This window comes from Desmodus rotundus, chromosome 6, assembly GCF_022682495.2.
Source record: "Desmodus rotundus isolate HL8 chromosome 6, HLdesRot8A.1, whole genome shotgun sequence".
NCBI lineage: Eukaryota > Metazoa > Chordata > Mammalia > Chiroptera > Phyllostomidae > Desmodus > Desmodus rotundus.
This window is the reverse complement of record NC_071392.1, coordinates 102,655,047-102,673,750: the sequence shown is the minus strand read 5'-3', so window position 1 is coordinate 102,673,750 and position 18,704 is coordinate 102,655,047. Positions and strand designations below refer to the sequence as shown.

Here is an 18,704-nt window from a genome sequence, read left to right as displayed (position 1 = left end):
CTCCCGCGGGAGGAACTCTCCGGAAGGGGCCCGGCGGAGCTCGGAGGCGAGCGCACCAACTCTGTACCCGAACGCGTGGCGCCCCCACCCCCGCCGCGGGCTACGCCACTCCCTCCCGACACACGCGACACCCTGCGTTCACAGGCACACGCACGCAGGTCCGGCCGCCGCGGCCGCTGCCGGGCTGAGTAAACACCCAGCTGGAAAAGCTGGCAGCGGGTAGCGAGTCGGCCCGGGGAAGAAAGAGGGGCGGCCCGCGGCCGGGCTGTGTTGCCTCAGGGACACTTAGCCCTTTGGGTGCCCTCGGGCGTAGCACTCGACCTTGAGAAGGAAGACGTGAGGTTCTCGCTATTACTCCTTTTCCCTTTTCCTTCCCTTATTTTTCTTACTCTTTCTTCCTTTTTCTCTTTCTTTGTGGATTTCTTTGACCCCGTGAGCTGAGCCTACCCTTTCCACCTTTCCCAGAAGAAATCATCTGTTCTCAGTTTCTAAGTGACAGCTGCCCTGCCTGAGCCCCGCTCCCATCCACCCACCTCCACGGATAAGGTCTTGGGAATCTGGCTTCTAGACCAGGCTGCTCTGTGTGACAGTGGCTTTGCCTGCCTCACAGGAAGGTATGATGCTCAAATTCAAACCCCATCTTCCCCACTTGCTAGCTGGGTGACCCTTGGCTGGTTTCCTTGTCTCAAGAGCCTCAGTGTTCTCTTCAATATGATGGGAATAAAAATGGCACCTAGCTCACAGGGTTATGAGTTAATCCATAGGGCATACTTGGAACAGTGCCTATCACTTAGAAAGGTCTCTATAAATGTTTATTCGTAATTATCATTGCATATATAAACAGCCCTCTTGGCCAGGCCCCATTCTCCAAACTGCCCATCCAATCCCTATTCGCTGGCCAGAGATTGTATTAGCTCCGCAGTGGACTAGCTGTTTCATATAATACCCCCCTGTAGACTGTAACCATCCTTTAGGAAGGAACATTATCGCTCATTTATTTTCTGTTCCAAACACCCAGGATTGTTCTCCCAGTGGCCTCTGGGTGAATACTGGAAGTGCCTAAAGACGCTGGACGCGAGTCGGGTAGCTTCTGCCCTACAAGCTCTGTTCCTTCGGGATCATGGACAAGGTGACATTTGATCCGGGCCTTGGGTGAGTGAAGTTCCCCTGGGCAGGGAGTGAGGGGTGTGAGGTAGGTGAGCCTGCCAGGTTTGGGTAGTGGAGTCGGTTATGTCCAAAAGGTGGCTGGCTGACTGCCACGGTTCTCAGAAAATTGTAGAGGTCACTGGAGTAGCTCTGCTGTGTGACCTTACATTTTCTGAGCTTAGGTTGCCTCACCTTTTAGTTAATCCTATCTACCGCCAGGGGCGTGCATAGGGGAAGCATCCTGGCTTTGGAACGAAACAGGCTTGCCTTTAGTGTCTCAGTTCCAAATCTAACTGGCTGGGTGACCTTGGCCAAGACACTTCTCCTCTCTAAGCCTCAGTTGCCTCATCTATAAAATGGGAGCCTTTATAAGAGAAAAACTGTATGTAAAGCAGGGTTTCTCAGCCTCTAGACTGTTGATATTTGGGGGTAATTCTTAGTTGCGGAGGGGCACCCTGTGCTTTGAAGGACATTTAGCAGCATACTCTCCCCACTAGATGCCAGTAGCATTCCCTACCCAGCTGTGACAACCAAAAATGTCTCCAGATACTACAAATGTCCCCGAGGGACAGAATCGCCCCCAGTTGAGAACCACTGATATAAAGTATCTTACAGATAACTGGCACATAGTAGGTGCTCAATAAATGTCAGTCCTCTTTCCCAGCTGTGACCGTGGAAGATTTGCTTCACCTTCAGAGAAACTTGTTTCTCACACATACACACACACACACATTCCATATTTCACCCAAGAACTGGCCCACACTGCCAAAAAGACCATCTGAACATCACATTTGTGAGTGCACCCCACCCTTGGCCCACCCCCAATACTTCTGTATTCTGTCACTCCCTCAGATACCTCTGGAATATTTCTCCCCACTCTCCCATCACCAGTGAAAGATGATCCAACTTCTAATAAATTACTTAAGCGCTCTGTGCCTCCTTTTCCGAAGCTGTGAACTGAGGGTCATAACTATAGTGACATCATAAGGTTGTGGCAGAGATTGCTGAGTTCATTCAGGGAAAGTGCTTAGAGCAGGTACTAACCACTCAATAAGTGAAGGCTTTTATTTATTCAGCTCATGGATTGAGTGCTGAATTCATTCGGCTGCATTTGGCTGCAAGGAGGAGAAAAATGGGCTACTGAGGGGTTAAAACATAAAGACACTGTTTATTTAACAAAGGTCCGAAGAAGATTGGTTCCTCTGGCTGTGTCAGGACTTGGTGACATCGGGAAGGACCAGGGTACCTTCGACCCTGCCGTCCTGATCATGGTGGCTTTTCTCCCAAGGTCGTGGAGCCTCAGGTTTACAAGATGGCTGCTACGATGACGTCACCTGCTAACGCAATGACTCTAAAGCAGGAAAGGAAAGAGAAGGAAAAGGGTGGGGGAGACATTCTCCTCTTATCAGAGAGAGAAAAATTTCCCCAAAGGCCCCAGCAGGCAGAATTTCCCCTATACCTCACAGGGCAGCCTGGGTCACATGGCCACCCTTAAATAGTCCCTGACCAAGAGCAGGGTTGTCACCGTCAACTTAGAACAGTCCTGCTGCATCTCCTGGGACATGGCTGCCTGGACAACCTGGGCTTCTGTTGTCGAGGGAGAAGTATCTGCCATAAGCACCTACTATGCGCTGGGCATTGAGTGAGAGATCTGGGACTGTGGAAGGGAACCAGACCAACAATTCAGGCCCTCATAGAGCTGACATTATTCCGGGGTGGGGAGGGCAGACAATGATGAATTAAAGACAGCAAGTCCCGTCCATCCTTCACTCAAGGAGTGTTTACCGAGGGCTACGATGCACCAGGCTGGGGTCTGAGCTGTGAGCACAACAGATAAGGTTCCTGCCCTCCTGGCACTTCTAGTGCGGAGCAGGGGGAGGGGGATGATAACCAAGTGAACAGTCAGTCAGTAAACAGAGCAAATAAGCAAGATCCTGTCAGTGTCTCCAGTCGGTCGGTGGCACCTTCCAGCCTCTGCCTCAGGTCACTGTCCACTCCAGGTCCCATACCTCAGACAGGGGACTCAGCACTGGTGTTATCAATGGGGACTCCAGGGCCTGGCTGATCTCCCAGCTACTCCTGGCACAGAGAATCTCACTGAACAAACATGACTAAGCAACACAAGCTGGGGGAGGTTCTCCTTTCCTGCCCCCGTTTCAGCCTTGATCTCTCCTCCTCCTTCCCCATCACCTCCACCCATACTCTCCAGGATCTCCAGCAGGGAGCCCCTAGATCCTCCTATGTCTCCCGGGCAGGGCCTAAAATAGATCATAAGTGGGAAACAGTCACCAAAAAACAGAGTTTTTAGAAATGAAAAAAAAAAAAACAAAACCTTTCAGTTCAGTGGGGAAGAGAGGCGATGATAAAGATAGGGAAATTCTCTTCTACAGGGACGATTTTTAGAGTTTCTGTTGCCATGTGCTTCACAAATAGTGCGAAATACCACGTTGTTTCTATTGCATAAGTTTCACAGTTGCAGGGAAGAAGGTAATGCTGCTTGGAAACATTAGGCAGTTCCTTATTCCATGACAGGATGCTCTCAGGTTCTGCAGGCTCAGGGTTTGAAGGCCCCCTTCCCAAGCCCTGCTTAAAAGAAAAAAAAAAAGATAAAGCAAGGAAAAACAAAGGGTGATTTGGGTCCACCCCAAGTTGAATGAGCCCAGTGAGAAATGAGTAATCAGACTGCCCAGGATTACCAGTCATTTCCCAAACGCAGATGAGGTCTTCCCTAAGTCAGGCCAGCTACCCAGGGAGTCTTTGCTCCATTCTGAGAACCAAGAGCAACTTTCTGAAAAGAAGAGTCATCTCCACCCTTGACACTGGGCAGAACAGCAACAACTGAACCCAGGGCTAGACACGCAGGCCAGGATTCCTTTCTTCAGACCAAACTACAATGTGCGTCCTTATTGTCTTAGTTCAGCCACCCCTCGGATCCTCAAGTCAAAACTTCTCCAAAGGAAGCCTTGCTGTTGGAAGCAGATCTCTCCAGAGGACACTGGTTCAAGGTCTGATTCAAGCAAAATAGATACCAGATTAATCAGGGCTCCAGAGTGTTGCCAAATCATATTCCTGCCAGACACCGTTAGAAGTATAGCCTGAAGAAAATGCTTAGGACCCTCGGTTTGAATCCCAGCTGTGCCACTGACATGCATGCCTTCTTTTCCAGCCTTTGGACATTATTGTAGCTGTAGAGACCAGCTTCCTGGGTTCAAATCCCAGCCCCACCACTTCCTTAGTGTGTGACTTTGTGCAAGCTAATTAATCTCTCTGGGCTTTGATGTATCTATCTGTACAATGGGGACAATAAGACTTCTGACCTCACAGGGTTGTTGTGTGGGTGAAAATAGTTAATAGATCCAAAGTGCTTAGAATGTTGCCTGACCTTCAGCTGAGTATTAGCTATTGTAACTGGGTGAGGCCATGATCTTTGGAGGTGTGGCAGCCATCTTGACACCATGAAGAAGGAGATTGCTAACCAGTTGAAAATGCCAAAATGACAGATGGAAAGAACCTGAATCTTTGATGTCACTGGGCTCCTGAATTAACCATCTGTGGAACTGCCCTGCCTCCGGACTTCTTGTAGAAGAAGATAATAAAATTGTACAACTTTGTATAAGAAGATAAATTTTATAGTTTAAGCCAGTTGGCTCAAGTTTCCTTTACTTGCAGCCAAAAGCATCCTGATATTCCTTCTTTCCCCTAGATTTCCCCCCACTTAAATGAATTCCTTTATTAATGGCATGACCAAATACCCCAGCTTGTATCAGACAATCCAGATTTGTACCTGTTGTCCCAGAATAATTATTAATAACATCCTAGTTTGGATGATTACAGTCACCCTATCCTTTGAAAAGAGCATGGCCCTTTTCCTACTTCTCTCTTAAAATGCAGAGGGGTGCTGCTCTCCACCATGCTGAGGTAAAGACCTGAGGTTTGTAACATGAAGCCTGGATTGAGGGTAAAGTTAAGAAAATGGTTCAGAAAGAGATGAGTGCATAAAAGGTAAATTCTACAATTTAGTCAAGACCCAGAGATTGATCTGGGCGGTGTGTCTTGAAATTCTGCAGCCAGAATGCCAGATGGTTTCAACAGACATACTGGACACACATTTATACATCTTTTTTTTTTTTTTTTCCAGTTTCTTTCCTGGACTGAAAGCTCAAAAATAGAGCTGCCCGGTCCAAATCCAGACACCTGGCAATCCCACTGGTAACTCTTACCGAAAGCTGACGGTTTCCTCTTCAGCCAGCAGAAACACAATTAGCCACGCCCTCTCCGAATGCCCTTTATGCCCCAGCCTGCCTTTGAAATTTCCTGGGCAAACTCCAGTCCAGGAGCCTTAGTTGAATGGGGAAAATCCTAATAAAAACTGTTACCATTTTTTGAGTGCTCACTACGTACCAGGCACTGTTAAGATGTGACATCAAATTCCCACAACTGCCCTTCCTGGTAGGTATGACTATTATTGCCTCTTTTTTACCAATGAGAAAACTGAGGCTAAGAAACCCGATCGAGGTCATTGTATTAGTTAGGATAGAGAGAGCCACTGTGATAAGACCCAAGTAGTGATGAATTCTTTTAAATAGAGCTTATTTCTTTCTCATTATAGTCCAAGGATAAACAACCCCAGGCAGGGATGGAGCCCGCAAGCTGTTGGGGCCCAGGCTCCTTCCAACTTGTGGCTACACCACCCTTAACACGTGGTATTCACCAAGTGCTCCAAGATGGCCGTTCTAGGGTCATGTCTCAACCAGTGGGAAGAGAAAGGGGGAAGGGGAGGGCATGCCTGGTCCTTTTATGAATGGAAGTTTCACACGTCACTTCCACACCCACCCGATTAGCCAGAGCTTTGCCATCCAGGTATGTCTGGCCCTAAATCCATGCCAAGCCACCTCACAGGTGTTGCCAGTGGACAATGAGAATCTTACTTGCCTCCTCAAAGAACAGTGCCAGGCACACCTAACTATTACTTAAATGAATGAATGAATCGATACCTCCAGGTTGGGAGAAAACCTCATTACGGGTGCCTGGCCCTGTGCTAGGCACACAGAACAGTGAACAAAACAGGTAAGAGTCCTTGCCCTCCTGGGGCTGACATTCTAGTGGCAGGAGAGAGGGCCCATAAGACCCCAGTAAGTCAAACACATCAGCCACGTGGTGGCAATGGCTGTGGGGAAAACCAAAGCAAGGAAGGTGACAGCGAGCCATGGGCCAGGCATCCCCAGGGCATGGGAGGAGACCTCGCTCAGGAGGTGACATTTTAGCAGAGACCTAAAAGAGGTGAGGGAGCAGGCCCTGCCTGTGTTCCAGGCAGAAGAAACAGCAAGTGCGGGGGCTTGGAGGCAGGAAGAGCCAGGAGTGGAGAAAGCCAGGGGCAAAGGGCAGTAGTCGGAAAGGCAGTTAGAGGAAAGAGAGAAGCCAGATGTGGGAGCCATGTAGGTGGCTGCAAGGACTTTGGATTTTTCTCTGGGTGAGTGGCAGCCATGGAAAGTTCTGAACAGAGGAGAGATATGATCTGACAGGTTCTCACAGGATCCCTCCGACTGCTGCATGGGAAGAGACTCCGAGGGGATGAGGTCAGAAGCAGTGAGACCCGTGAGGAGGAAACTGCAATAGTTCGGGTGAGAGATGCTGATGGCTTACACCAGGGCCACACCAGGGCAGATAGGGAGAAGTGGCCTGTTGTGGGTACATCCTAACGATAGAACCTGTAGGATTTGTTCAAGTGCTGGGGGTGAAAGAGAGAGAGTTAATCATGACCCTGAGGTTTTTGGCCTGAGCAACTGAAAGGATGGGGTTGGAATTTACCAGGATGGGAAAGGTTGTGGGAGGGGCAGGTTTGGGGGAGAAGATGGAGAATTTGATTTTGGCTGTGTTAGATGTCACATTCAACAGCCACATGGAGATGTTGAGTGGGTAGTCACACAACCCCAGGGTTCAAGGGGGGGGTCAGCCTGGAGATGGGAATTCGGGCATTGGCAGAGAGCTAAAGCCACAGGACTGGGTGAGCTCACCCAGGGAGGGCACAGGGATGGAGAAGAGGACAAGGACAGAGACTCGGGACACACCAGTGTTCAGAGCTGGGGCATCCAGGGGGACACCAGAATAAATGTTAGAGAGAGCCCGTCTCCAATCTGCGGCACCCCCCTGGCTTCCTTAGGAAGACGACACAGCAGTGAGTTTCCTCTGATCCCGTCACCTCTAGTGAAATGGAGTAGAGGGCGAGTTCCCAGTTCCGTCATTTCCTTCATGGCCCCAAGTCTCAGTTTCCTCATTTGTTAAATGGGGACATTGAGAATCCTGCTCTGGCCTTGGCCAGCGTCCCACAAACTGGTTCAATTCCCAGTCAGGGCACATGCCTGGTTTCCGTTTGGTCCCCAGTCAGGGAGCGTACAAGAGGCAGCCAACCAATGATTCTCTGGCACATCGATGTCTCTGTTTCTTTCCCTCTCTTCCTCTCTCCCTTCCCCTCTAAAAATAAATAAATAAAATATATTGTTTTAATTTAAGAAAAGAATCCTGCTCTGCCAGCTCTCTGAGGAAATGAGAGAACACAACGAGATTTTACAGATGATCTTATCACGAGATCTTACAAAATGCTTGGAAAAAAATTGAAGAGTGCAAATGAAAGAAGATGCTTCCCCTACTGCCCAACTTTAGGTCCTCAGAAATGAGAAACTGAAGCAGAGAACAAAACTTACCCACATTCGGAGAAAACAAAAGAGAAGTTGTGGTGGAGAAAGAACATACAGCTCCAAGCAACACCATGGATGAATTTTAAAACTATGCTGTGAGCCAGCGAAACCAGATATAAAGGAGCGTGTTATGTAGGTTCTAGTTACACAGTGCCCAAAGCGGACAATACTAAACTACAGTGCTTAGAGGTACACACTTGGATGGTAAAGCTATAAAGAAAAGAATACAGCATTTATGTGTAAGTTGAGGCAGTGGTTTCCTCCCAGGGTGAGGGAGCAGGGGTTTGGGATTCATTTGAGCCAGAGAGGGGCTTTCGAGGCTGGCCGTAGCCTATTTCTTAGCCCAGGTAGTGATTTCACAGAGGTTCACTTTAGAATAATAGATTATGATTTACATTATGTCTATGGACTTCTCTCTACGCGTTTTCGCTTTCCCAAATTTAAAAATGCATCAAAAGCCTGGAAAATAAATACACACACCTGTATTCATATCTCTTGACCAACTCGTTCTCATTCGAGGACTAAGTTACTGCCATAATCACACACTCAGACCAATTTTGATGCACAAAGATGTTTGCTGCAGTGCTACTTATAATAGTCCCAGATTTGAAACGACCTACATTCTCACTAATAGGGAAAGAGTTAAATACATGAAGGCGTATCTGCAATTTGGAAAATGATTTAGCCATTTAGAAGTCTGCTATCAAAGTGTATCTAATGGGGTGGGAAATGGTCATGATGCCTGAATGAATGGAGAGGGAAAGCGTGGACTGTAAACTACATGGGGACTGTGATCTCAGCATTGTCAATATACGTGACATATCTGTACACAAAAGGCAGGGAGGAAGTTATAAAAGTAGCAAGAGTGGTTACATCTGGGCAGTGGAATTAGAGGTATTTGTTTTTGTCTTTCTACCTCTATTTCCCAAATTTTCTGCAGTGGATATATATTACTTTTATTCTTTCCTTCTTTTAACCTGGACCTCCGATGCACACAGTTAACCACACTCCTCAATTCACCTGGCCCTCCGATGCACACAGTTACTTAACCACACTCCTCAGGCCATGGCACACCATCCATGGCATCTGAGTGTGGCCTCTATTTTGTTTTATTTTCATTTGTTTTTGCTTTCATCACCCATCTCTACTGCTCCTATTTCCCCCTCCCCCACAGACACCCACTCGGGTATATTTAAAGTGTGTTCTTTCTATCCGTCTGCTGTGCAGTTGTTGGGATATGTGTGTATCCAAATAGACATAGTAAAAATATATGTATGAAGAGATAAAGTGTTGTTTTATGATTGTTTTAAAATTTTTACATAATGGTACAGAGTTGTGCATTTACTGCTATTTTACTTTTTCACTCAGCATCATGTTCTTGAGATCACTCCTTGTTGCTGTTTGTGAATACGTGCATGACTTCTGACTCTTGCTTAGCTCTCCCGGGTGTGCACGCATTGCTGTGGCAGAGACTGCTGGCTGTTCCCCGAAAGTGGTTTCTTCCTCTTCCAGGACACACTCAGGGACTACATTTCCCAGTGTCCCTTGCAGGTAGGTGGAGCCTAGGCCTTCTATGCTCTTTTCCCTTCTAAGTTGGCTGGCCTGAGGACCCCAGAGTAACCTTGGAAGCCATAGGTTGAAGGTGGCAGAGCCACCTCAGGCTGGGTCCGAATGCCCACTTGGAGGGGAGCCAGACGACCCCTCAGTAACACTCACTTTGGACTATTACATGATCAAAAAATAAAACTCCCAGTGGCTGTGAGACTTGACAAACATTAGGTCTTTATTGTAACAGTATACATTAACCCTAACCAATAAAACCATGTTCTACGTATCCCTTCCCTAGTGCTGCACGCCAGTCCCCCAAACTTCTTGAAGTAATGCTGCGGCCAACAGCCTCACACGTACTTCCACTTATATCTGTGAGCAAGGTTATTTTTAGGTTATTTTATTCCATTTCTACCAGAAATGGAATTGTGGGGCCATAGGGTTTGTACGTGTTTTGTTTACCTGACCAAAGCAATGGCAGAGGCATCTGGCTTTGGGGGACAGGGACAGCACGGGTTTTGGTATTCAGTTCCCCCGAGCCAACTTTGCCAGATGCAGTGTCTGTGCTCAGAGGGGTCACCGCCGGAGCCACCCCACAGAGTCGTCCAGGCATTGTTCCATGGTCATGGCCTCTAAACCCGGCTTCCTGGGCACCCTGGACATTCTGTGAGCCCCCACAACCGTTAAGGAAACTACCAGAGCGGGTTCCGTTGTTTACAGCTGCAAATTCCTGATCTCTGCTAGATTAGGGGTTGGTGAACTTTTTCTGTGAAGGACTAGACGGTAAACATTTTAGAGTCAAGGGTCATACAGTCTGTGTCTGAACTATTCAATTCTGTTGTAGCACTAGCAGCAGCCAAAGACAATATGTAGATGAATGGGTGTGGCTGCATTCCAATACAAATTTATGTACAGAAACAACAGCCTGCAGATTACAATTTGCCAATGCCTGAGCTAGACAAAAAGAGATCTCTCCCTTCTCTAAATCTCTATATAGATAGTTACGTCAGAGTTCCTAGCTCTTTCGTCAGCTCCTTTTCTCAACCCATTTTGGGGTCGATCCCACAAAGAACCTAACACATTACCTCCCCTGCAATGGACTGACTGAATGAATAAATAAGTGAATGAAGGAGTGAATGAAGGAATGAATGAATGAGTGAATGTACTTACAAATGGCTTTAATTTAGAGGTGGGATCCCACTGAATAACCCGAGCAAAGGCCAGTTGGAATGGGAGCCAGCATTACACACCCTGAACTGTTGCCCCGGGGAGTCTAGTCCTGCCCCGTAGAGCCCCGGAGGGCAGAGTGCTTTCCTTTTCACTGAGACCCCAGAGCCCAGCACTGTGCTTTTTACGGGAAGGTGCTCCTCCGTCCAGGCTCCACGCAGTGAATATTTTAGAAAGCCCCAAGTCGGGCCCCAGGCATGGGTAGGTCCCTAGCTTTTCACACTTTCACCCAACACTGAACCCACCCCTGGCTGAGGAGGAACCGAGAAAGTGACCGCCCAGCCCCTGCTGGGGTGGGAACAGATACTTGGGGGACTCCCAGAGGCTTTGTAGAAACTCCTGCCTCACCTTTAAAGGTCAAGCTGGCCTTCTCGGGCCTGCCTGCTCGCCTCTCTGGCCTCTCTGGTCTTCTGGCAGAGAGAGACGCGTGAGCAGGGGGGTGGGGTGGGAGGATGGAGGCTGCCATCCGGCCAGAAGGTAGGGTCAAGTGACCATCTTGATCCCCTCCGGCCTCCCAGGGAGCTCGAGAGTCCCAAAGGTGGGTTTAGGTAAGAGTGTGTTAGCCAAGGAAATCTTTGGCTGGAGGGCAACTGGGCCATTCACATTGTTTTCTGTCTCCAGCAACACAATAGAAGTTTTGCTGAGGCTCAGGGAGCGTCTACAAAGTGCTCTCCTCCAAGAGCAAGGCGCTGCTGCGAGGCTTTTGGTGGCTTTTTATCTTTGGATCCCAGCAAAGGTGAGGAGTGGCCAGGCAAGACCAAGGAGGTCGCAGACAGCAGTAGCAGCCTCTGGCTGTTTGGGCCGCTTGCTAAGGGAGTGGTCCTGCCAGATGAACAAAAGGCAAGTTGCAGAAGGACAGAAGTTGCGGGGCTGGGGGCGGGGGGACGGCCGTCACCTCCATCCTTAAGGTTGGCAGGCAGGCCACTGGGAGCTGATGACTTGGCTTCCAGCCACAGCCCTGCTGAAACTCCTGCTGGAGATGGGAAAGCACAGACAGGATACTGTTCACACCACCAGGGGTAAGATTGCCAAATCACACGTCGATAGTTTTCCAAAGTGATTGTGCCGTTTTATATTTCCCCCAGCACTGTATGAGGGTCCCAGCTGCTCACTATTAATAATTTTCATTGCACAAGTAATACATGGGTATACAAGTATTCTCCAGTAAAGCTAAGGAAAGTGCCTTTGAACAACCACCCAGCACCCACCACTCCCCCAAAATAATGCTGTTGGCAGTTGGGGGAGCTTCCTTGCAGACCTTTTCCTGTGCATTTATATCCATAAATAAATATGCATCAAAAACACATAGTATTATTTTTGCAAAAATGGGAGACAATGTTCAATTATGTATTTCACTGCACTCGCCACCCCGACATCCCATTTATTCCCTGCCTCCCCCCAGGTAAGATGGCATAGTTCGGTCAGGGTAGGGATTGGTTTTTGTTCACCGCTGTATCCCCAGTGCCTAGCACAGTGGCAGGCAGAGACCAGATGCTCCGTAAATATCCAGACAATGCAAGAATAGTGTCTGTGTAGTCCTACCACTGCTTTCTCCCCTCTCTATACGTCATAGATCTTTCAGTGTTTACAAATCCGTTTCCTTCTTTAACCTACTGCATAGTATTCTGATAGGAATATGCAAAATGTCCTTTTCATTCCTCTGTGGATGGGCACTCAGGAGACTTCCGGTTCTTCATTATTAGGAGTGCTGCTGTGGGGAACATCCTGTGCTCACCTCCAGGCAAGGTCTTTCTCTAGAACAGTAACCCAGCAGGAAATGGCCCGGTCAGAGGGTCTGGACGCTATACATTTTAGTAAAACTGGCCAAAGGGTCAGGATTTCTACCACCAGATACTGCAAGGAGATCAACCCATAATCTACTAGAGAGAATGGTAAGTGGAGAGAATCTCTATGATTTGGCAAAGTGGGATGGTCGGGAGACAGTAGCATCAGAGTTATAGTGGGGGTGGGGGGAGCTATGCTCACACCCCTGGAGCCAGATGCCTTGTGTTCAAATCATGTCTCTGCCACCATCAAGCTATGTAACCTCAGGCAAGTTACCCAGCCTCCCGGCCCGCAGTTTCCCATCTGAAAATGGGAATAATAACAGTAAACACCTCAGAATGTTGTTAGGAGATTTAACACATATAGAAAGTTCTTAGAGTAACAATGCACACCTGGGAAATATTCAGGGTGCGTCAGCTACTGTTACTTTTTAACAACCCAAGGGGGGGTGTGTCCAGAGAACACATTCAGCTCACTTCAGTCATAGCCTTCACCTCCCGGGCCCCTCGGTGTTGGCTTTTCCATCTGCTGACTTAGGACAACTACTGCAAAGGGGGAAGAAGAGGCCTGGGAGATGCCAAAGTCCCAGGGGGCGGCTATTCGGGTAGGCGGAGCTTTACAGGAACGGGACCCAGAAGGTGCTGCTGCAGCCTGGCAGCTAGGACGTCACCAGTGACCTTTGGGAGGGACGTTGGGGCAGAAACCAGCTCCAGAGGGACAGTCCCTACCCTTAATTGAGGGTAGCTCCCAATCTAATCTGGAAAAGTTCGCAGAAATACGAAAAAGGTAAAGTGATAAAGAGGTAAAGCCTAAAGACAGGCCTGGATGGGAGAAAGGCTGCAAACTGGCAGCCTACACGGGGCTTTGGTGGCCCCCAGGGAGATATTTTAAAAATTGACTCAGTTGCCATTGATTACACATAGGAAGTTTTCACAGTAAGATCTGAATTTCTCACGCCCCACATCCTCCACGTCAGCAAATTCTATAGCTCCACCTTCAACATGTAAATACCCAGAGTCGGATGACTTCTCCCTGCCCACACTCTTACCGGCTTGTTGTCCATTCTCCACACGCAGCCAGAGGGGTCTTGTGATGACCTGAGACATCATGATCTTCTCCCTCCTCCGCTCAGAACTCTCTGTGGCTCCCACCTACTCAAGACAAAAGCCAGAAACCTCACAGCCGCCCACAAAGTCCTGCATGGTCTGCCCCCATTACCTCTCTGTCCGCAGCTCCTTCTACTGGCCCCCGCTCTCCCTCAGCTCCAGCCACACAGACCCCTCCCTGTTTCTAGGACGGTCCAGGCAGGCTTTCTCCATGGGGCCTTTGCATTTGCTTCCCCCTCTGCCTGGACTGCCGTTCTCCTGGGGAAAGGGTACCCCACAGCTCGTTCTGCAAATCTCTCCTCAAATGCCCCCTTCTCACTGAGGTTTCCGGGGTGCCCATCTGAAAGTACACGCTACCCCTGCCATTCCCACCCCCTGCCCTGCGTGGTGTTTCTCCATAGCGCCTTTCACCATCCAACATGCCACCTAGCCCATTAATTTTGTTCACATCTGTCCCCTATTCCTTCCCGAGCAGCTTCTTTAGTCTGGTTTGACCCCACGGTCTCTCCAGTGCCCGGAACAGTCTTGCACTTGCTAAGCTCTCAGAAAACATTTGTGCAATGAGTACATTTCCAGCTTCCCCAAAAGAATTTGGCAACACTGGGCAGGAGTGAGATAAGGAGGGGCCACCCCTCTTCTGCTCATGGCAGTCCCCACCCAGCCCCCTTCACTCACTCGTGTGTGTCCCCTGGGCAGGCGAAGAGCCCTGCGCTGGGAGCCAAGAGCCTGGCATTTTGATGCCAACTTTTCTGTTCCAACTTTTCCTCCTTGCCACCTCCCTGTCCCTGCCAATCTCACTGCCTGGAACACCCTTCTCCCGTCCTCCTGGCAAACTCCTCTTCATCTTCTAAATCAGGGGTCCGCAAACTCCAGCCGCCAGCCAGATCCGGCCAGCCGCCTGTTTTCGTGCGGCTTGTGAGCTAAGAATGGTTTTTACATTTGTAAACGGCTGGGGCGGGGAGGGGGGAATCAAAAGCAGATGATTTCGTGACACGTGGAAATTATATGAAATTCAAATTTCAGTGTCCATAAATAAAGTTGTCCTGGCCGCACAGGGCCACAGCGCTCGTTCACCCATTGTCTGTCGCGCTAGGACGGCAGAGCTGAGCGGTTGCGACAGAGGCTGTGCGGCCAGCAAGTCTAAAATAGTTGTCATTCTGGCCCTTGAGATGAACGAAAACCAAAACCACCAACGTCTTTCTCACCCTTAGCCCCTCTGTGAAACCTTCTCTTGTTCCCGGAACCACTTCGGCCCGGGGAACCGATTCACGTTGTTGCAGGTGGCACTACGTATTTGCCCCTCCTTCCTCGAGGACCTGGGCCTTGTCACACAGGCTCCAGTCCCCCGGCACTGAGCACGCTGTCTGGTTGTCAGTAACTATGGATTACGCTTTTCTGCAGGACCCAGCGCCACCCACTTCTCTCTGGGCTGTTTTCTCATCTGTATAGGGATCGAAGCCTCGATCCCTAATGGAGGCAGCGTACCTGAGTCTTCAGCAGGTGGCATGAGATTATTCACCGAAACAGATTGTTGTTTGGAAAAAAGTCACTAGGTGGGCACAAACTCCACAAATTCATAAACTGTGGCCCAATTTCAACCCAAATACATTCTGCTTGGTTTGTGCCTGTTCTGATTTTTTTTTTTTTAACTTCACTGTCAATATAAGCCTGACCGACTATAACACAGCCCACTTCGCTCACGAGTACTACGTGTCTGGCCCTTGTGAGCATTTGAGTTTGCCACCCCCTGGGTGGAGAGTTACAGACCATTACAGCAACAACGCCCAGGAGCCCTAAAGAAGCTTCTGGAGTCAAAGGTTAGGGATGTATTTAGGCCAGTTGTTCCCAAACTGGGTTGAACATTGGAATCACCAGGGAAGGGAGTGTATAAAATGCAGATTCCAGGCCAGTCCCAGTCCCACTGAATCCTACTCTCCGTCGTTTGTGGTGCTGGATATGAATGTTTTTTCAAGCTTCTCCCCCAATGCTTACGCATTGCAGATGGGAATATATATTGAATCGAGCTCTGCAGATGTGAATTTGGCTGTATGTGTCAAAATTATAAATGTATCTCTCCCTTGACCCAGCGTTTCCACTGCTGGGAATCTATCTTCCAGACCAGCGCTGCTTCAACTTTAATGTGCATACAGAAGCCATGGGCATCTTTCTGAAATGCGGGTCCTGATGTAGCAGGCCGGGGCTCCCGCTCTAACAGGGCTCCCAGGTGACACCCAGACGCCAGTCCTGGGGCTTTCTGAAACACACATGCCCAGTGCGGCCTGTGCAGGATGACTCATTGTGCCGTACTCTGTCATGGCAAGGGGTGGGAAGAACCTAAATGTTTACTCGCAGGGGACCATCCTGCAGCAAAGCAATACACAGCCTTGGAAAGTATCAAGGCAGCTCTCTGTGGAACTGTGTGGAATGATCTCCGGGACATGTTACTAAACACAAAAAGCAAGGAGCAGAACGGTCAGTGGAGTGTTCAGCCACTTGTATGAAGAGTGTGGGGGAGAATATTTATGTTCATATTGACTTGAAGAAGCGCAGAGCAGCCTGGCAGGAGAAGCTGGTGAGCGAATGCCTCTGCAGAGGGGAGAGAGTGGATGGATGACAGGGGAGAGAGAGTGATACATTATAGTACTCACTTGAATTTTGAGTTATGCGAATATAATACCTGTTCAAAAATAAATACAAATGTACATTATAATGAGACATAAATAAAAGGGCTCCCTCTGCACTCCCGGTGCTCAGGCTGAATGTGGACTGTCAGAAAAGCTGGGCAAGAGCGGGCTAGCTCCTTGCTCGGCACGCCACGCCACGTGCACTTGTGCGCACACACACTCGAGTGCAGCTTTGAGGACAGCCTGTGCAGTGTGTTGGCAAGCACACCAGGCTTAAACTGCAAACCTCAGTGAGATCCCGGGTCTGCCCGCTGAGTGACACAGAGCAAAACGTTCAGCCTCCAGGAGCCCCACTTTGTGCGGATGATCAAAACAACCCTGGCCGCCCTGCAGACCTTGGGTGGTAGGAAAACACTTCACAAACTGTCAAGGGTACCCACGAAAACACTAATTATAACATGAACCGCATTGGTGAGCAGGGCGTGGGGCTGCCTCCGCCTGGTCCCTGCAGGGTCCCGTGCAAACCTCCCAGGACACCATGCAAGGAGGAAACCTAACACCTTGACCTTTGCAGTGAGGCAGCTGCTCTGAGCAACCCCTGGCAATGCTAATCTCCAACTGTCCTCCCTCCACCTGGTCCTGCTGCCAGGCTGAGTCACACGCAGGCAGGCTGAGGGACAGGCACATGACCTGTGTGTGGGGCTGGTGTGTGAGGTGGCTGGGGGAGGGAGGAGGGAAGGGAAAGACCACAGGAGGCTGTCACTCCCTGCTCAGTAGGACATTTCCTGACAGAGGAGGACATCTAAGCTTGACTCTAGGTTTAGAACTCAGCAGGCTGTCTGGTAGAACTCCTCCGGGAAGCCCACCGGGTGTGTGAGTATGCGTGTGTGTGTGTGTGTGTGTGTGTGTGTGTGTGTGTGTGTGAGAAGGAGAGAGAGGAGACAGACAGACAGAGAAAGAAAGTGTACAGGGGGTGATAACAAAAAATAACTAACAAATGTTGAGCACTTACCCTGTGCCAACCTCATTCCTGAGCATCTTGCAGATAAAACTCCGTGAATGTTCCTGGACACCGGCATCCTCATCACCCTCATTTCCCAGATGAGGAGACTGAGGCATGAGCAGCTCATTAGCTCACCCAAGGTTATATAGTCCAGACACAGAGACAGGCAGTCTGGCTCCAGAGGCCCCAGTCTGGACCTCTCAGCTACAAGCAATTTCAGTCCTTGAAGGGGTTTTTCAGGTGTCACTTGGCTCAGGACAGGGAATGACGATGATGGAAATGCTGCCAGCTTGTGGTGCCGCCAGCCTGTGGTGGCATTGTCTGTGGAACCTTGGACAAATGAACCCTGCGCTTCATGTTGAAGCACCTCTGTTTCCTCACCTGTAAAATGAGGTTCCTTGTGGCGGCCCCCACCTTTCAGGGCTGTCTCAGGGCTTGGTAATGAGGTGTGGAGAGCCCTGCATACAGAGCACAGAATGTGAACTCAGTTAATGTAGTTTTCAGATCCATTATTATGCAGTACTATTGAATGAGGTATAAAAAAAACAGCTGGAGCCCTGGCTGGTGCAGCTCAGTGGATTGCTTGCTGGCCTGCAAACCAAAAGGTCGCTGGTTCAATTCCCAGTCAGGGCACATGCACGGGTTGCAAGCCGGGGTGTGCAAGAAGCAACCAATCAATGTTTCTCTCCCTCTCTTTCTCCTTCCCTTCCTCTCCCTCTAAACAAATAAATAAATAAAGCCTTAAACTCTTGTGGCTCAGCACCACCACCAAAAAATAATAGAAAGACCTTTTTAAAAAAAATTTAAAAAGAAAAACAGCTAGAAACTCCCAGCCCTGTGCAAGAAGGAATCAAATCTCTCTTTTTAACTGATCGTCCGTATCATTCATCTGTAACATGTAGCCTAAATATCTTGCCTCTTCTCCTGTTTCTGTAAGAAAGCAAGATAGGGCTAGCAAAGAAAGTGCACAGATCTTGGTCACGATTAAAATCACTTTTATTTTCTTTCAGAGACGTTGAGCATCTCGATCTCTGCTGAGGCATTCTCGCGGAAGAGAAACTCACACGCGGCACCAAATCCAGCCTGGTGGCCGGGGGACAGAAGAAATGTAGCTTTCAGGGTCACTTCCACCTCTCTGTCCTCAAGAAGTTAACTCAATTCCATAGTTATTTAATTGAGCATGTGTGCCGTTCCAGGCCTCTGCCAGGGGCTGGGGAGATAGCACTGAACAAGACAGACACAAATCATCGTCTCATGGAGCTGACACTTTAGAGGGGGAGGCAGACAATAAACAAGTAGAGAGATCATCTAATGCCAAGTGTTGAGACAGGCCATGAAGGAAATAAAGCAGAATAAGAGCATGGAGAATGATGGGAGTGGTGTGTGGGGGGGAGATGCTATTAATTTGAACAGGGTGACATTTGAACATGGAGACATTTGAGCAGAGAGCTGATGAAGTGAGGGTAATTAGGGAAAGAGGATTCCAAGTTGAGGGAATGACTGGCACGTGCAAAGGCCCTGAGGCAGAACCAGGGGGAGAGACAGATAGAAAGTGAATATGGAAAATCGG

The 18,704-nt window shown here is 49.1% G+C and overlaps 1 long non-coding RNA gene across 2 annotated transcripts; it reads left to right on the top strand.

Moving 5' to 3' along the window:
* The first annotated feature begins 89 nt into the window (after positions 1–89).
* On the top strand, positions 90–15,214 carry LOC112304163 (uncharacterized). 2 transcript variants are annotated; one of them, XR_008427081.2, is made up of 7 exons: positions 90–614; positions 1,019–1,152; positions 5,285–6,767; positions 7,657–8,080; positions 9,210–9,392; positions 11,238–12,508; positions 14,909–15,214. It is a non-coding gene; the product is annotated as an uncharacterized lncRNA (long non-coding RNA). The 2 variants fall into 2 exon arrangements; XR_002974703.4 differs by having other exon boundaries at positions 5,285–5,595; positions 14,909–15,206.
* Positions 15,215–18,704: the final 3,490 nt, after the last annotated feature.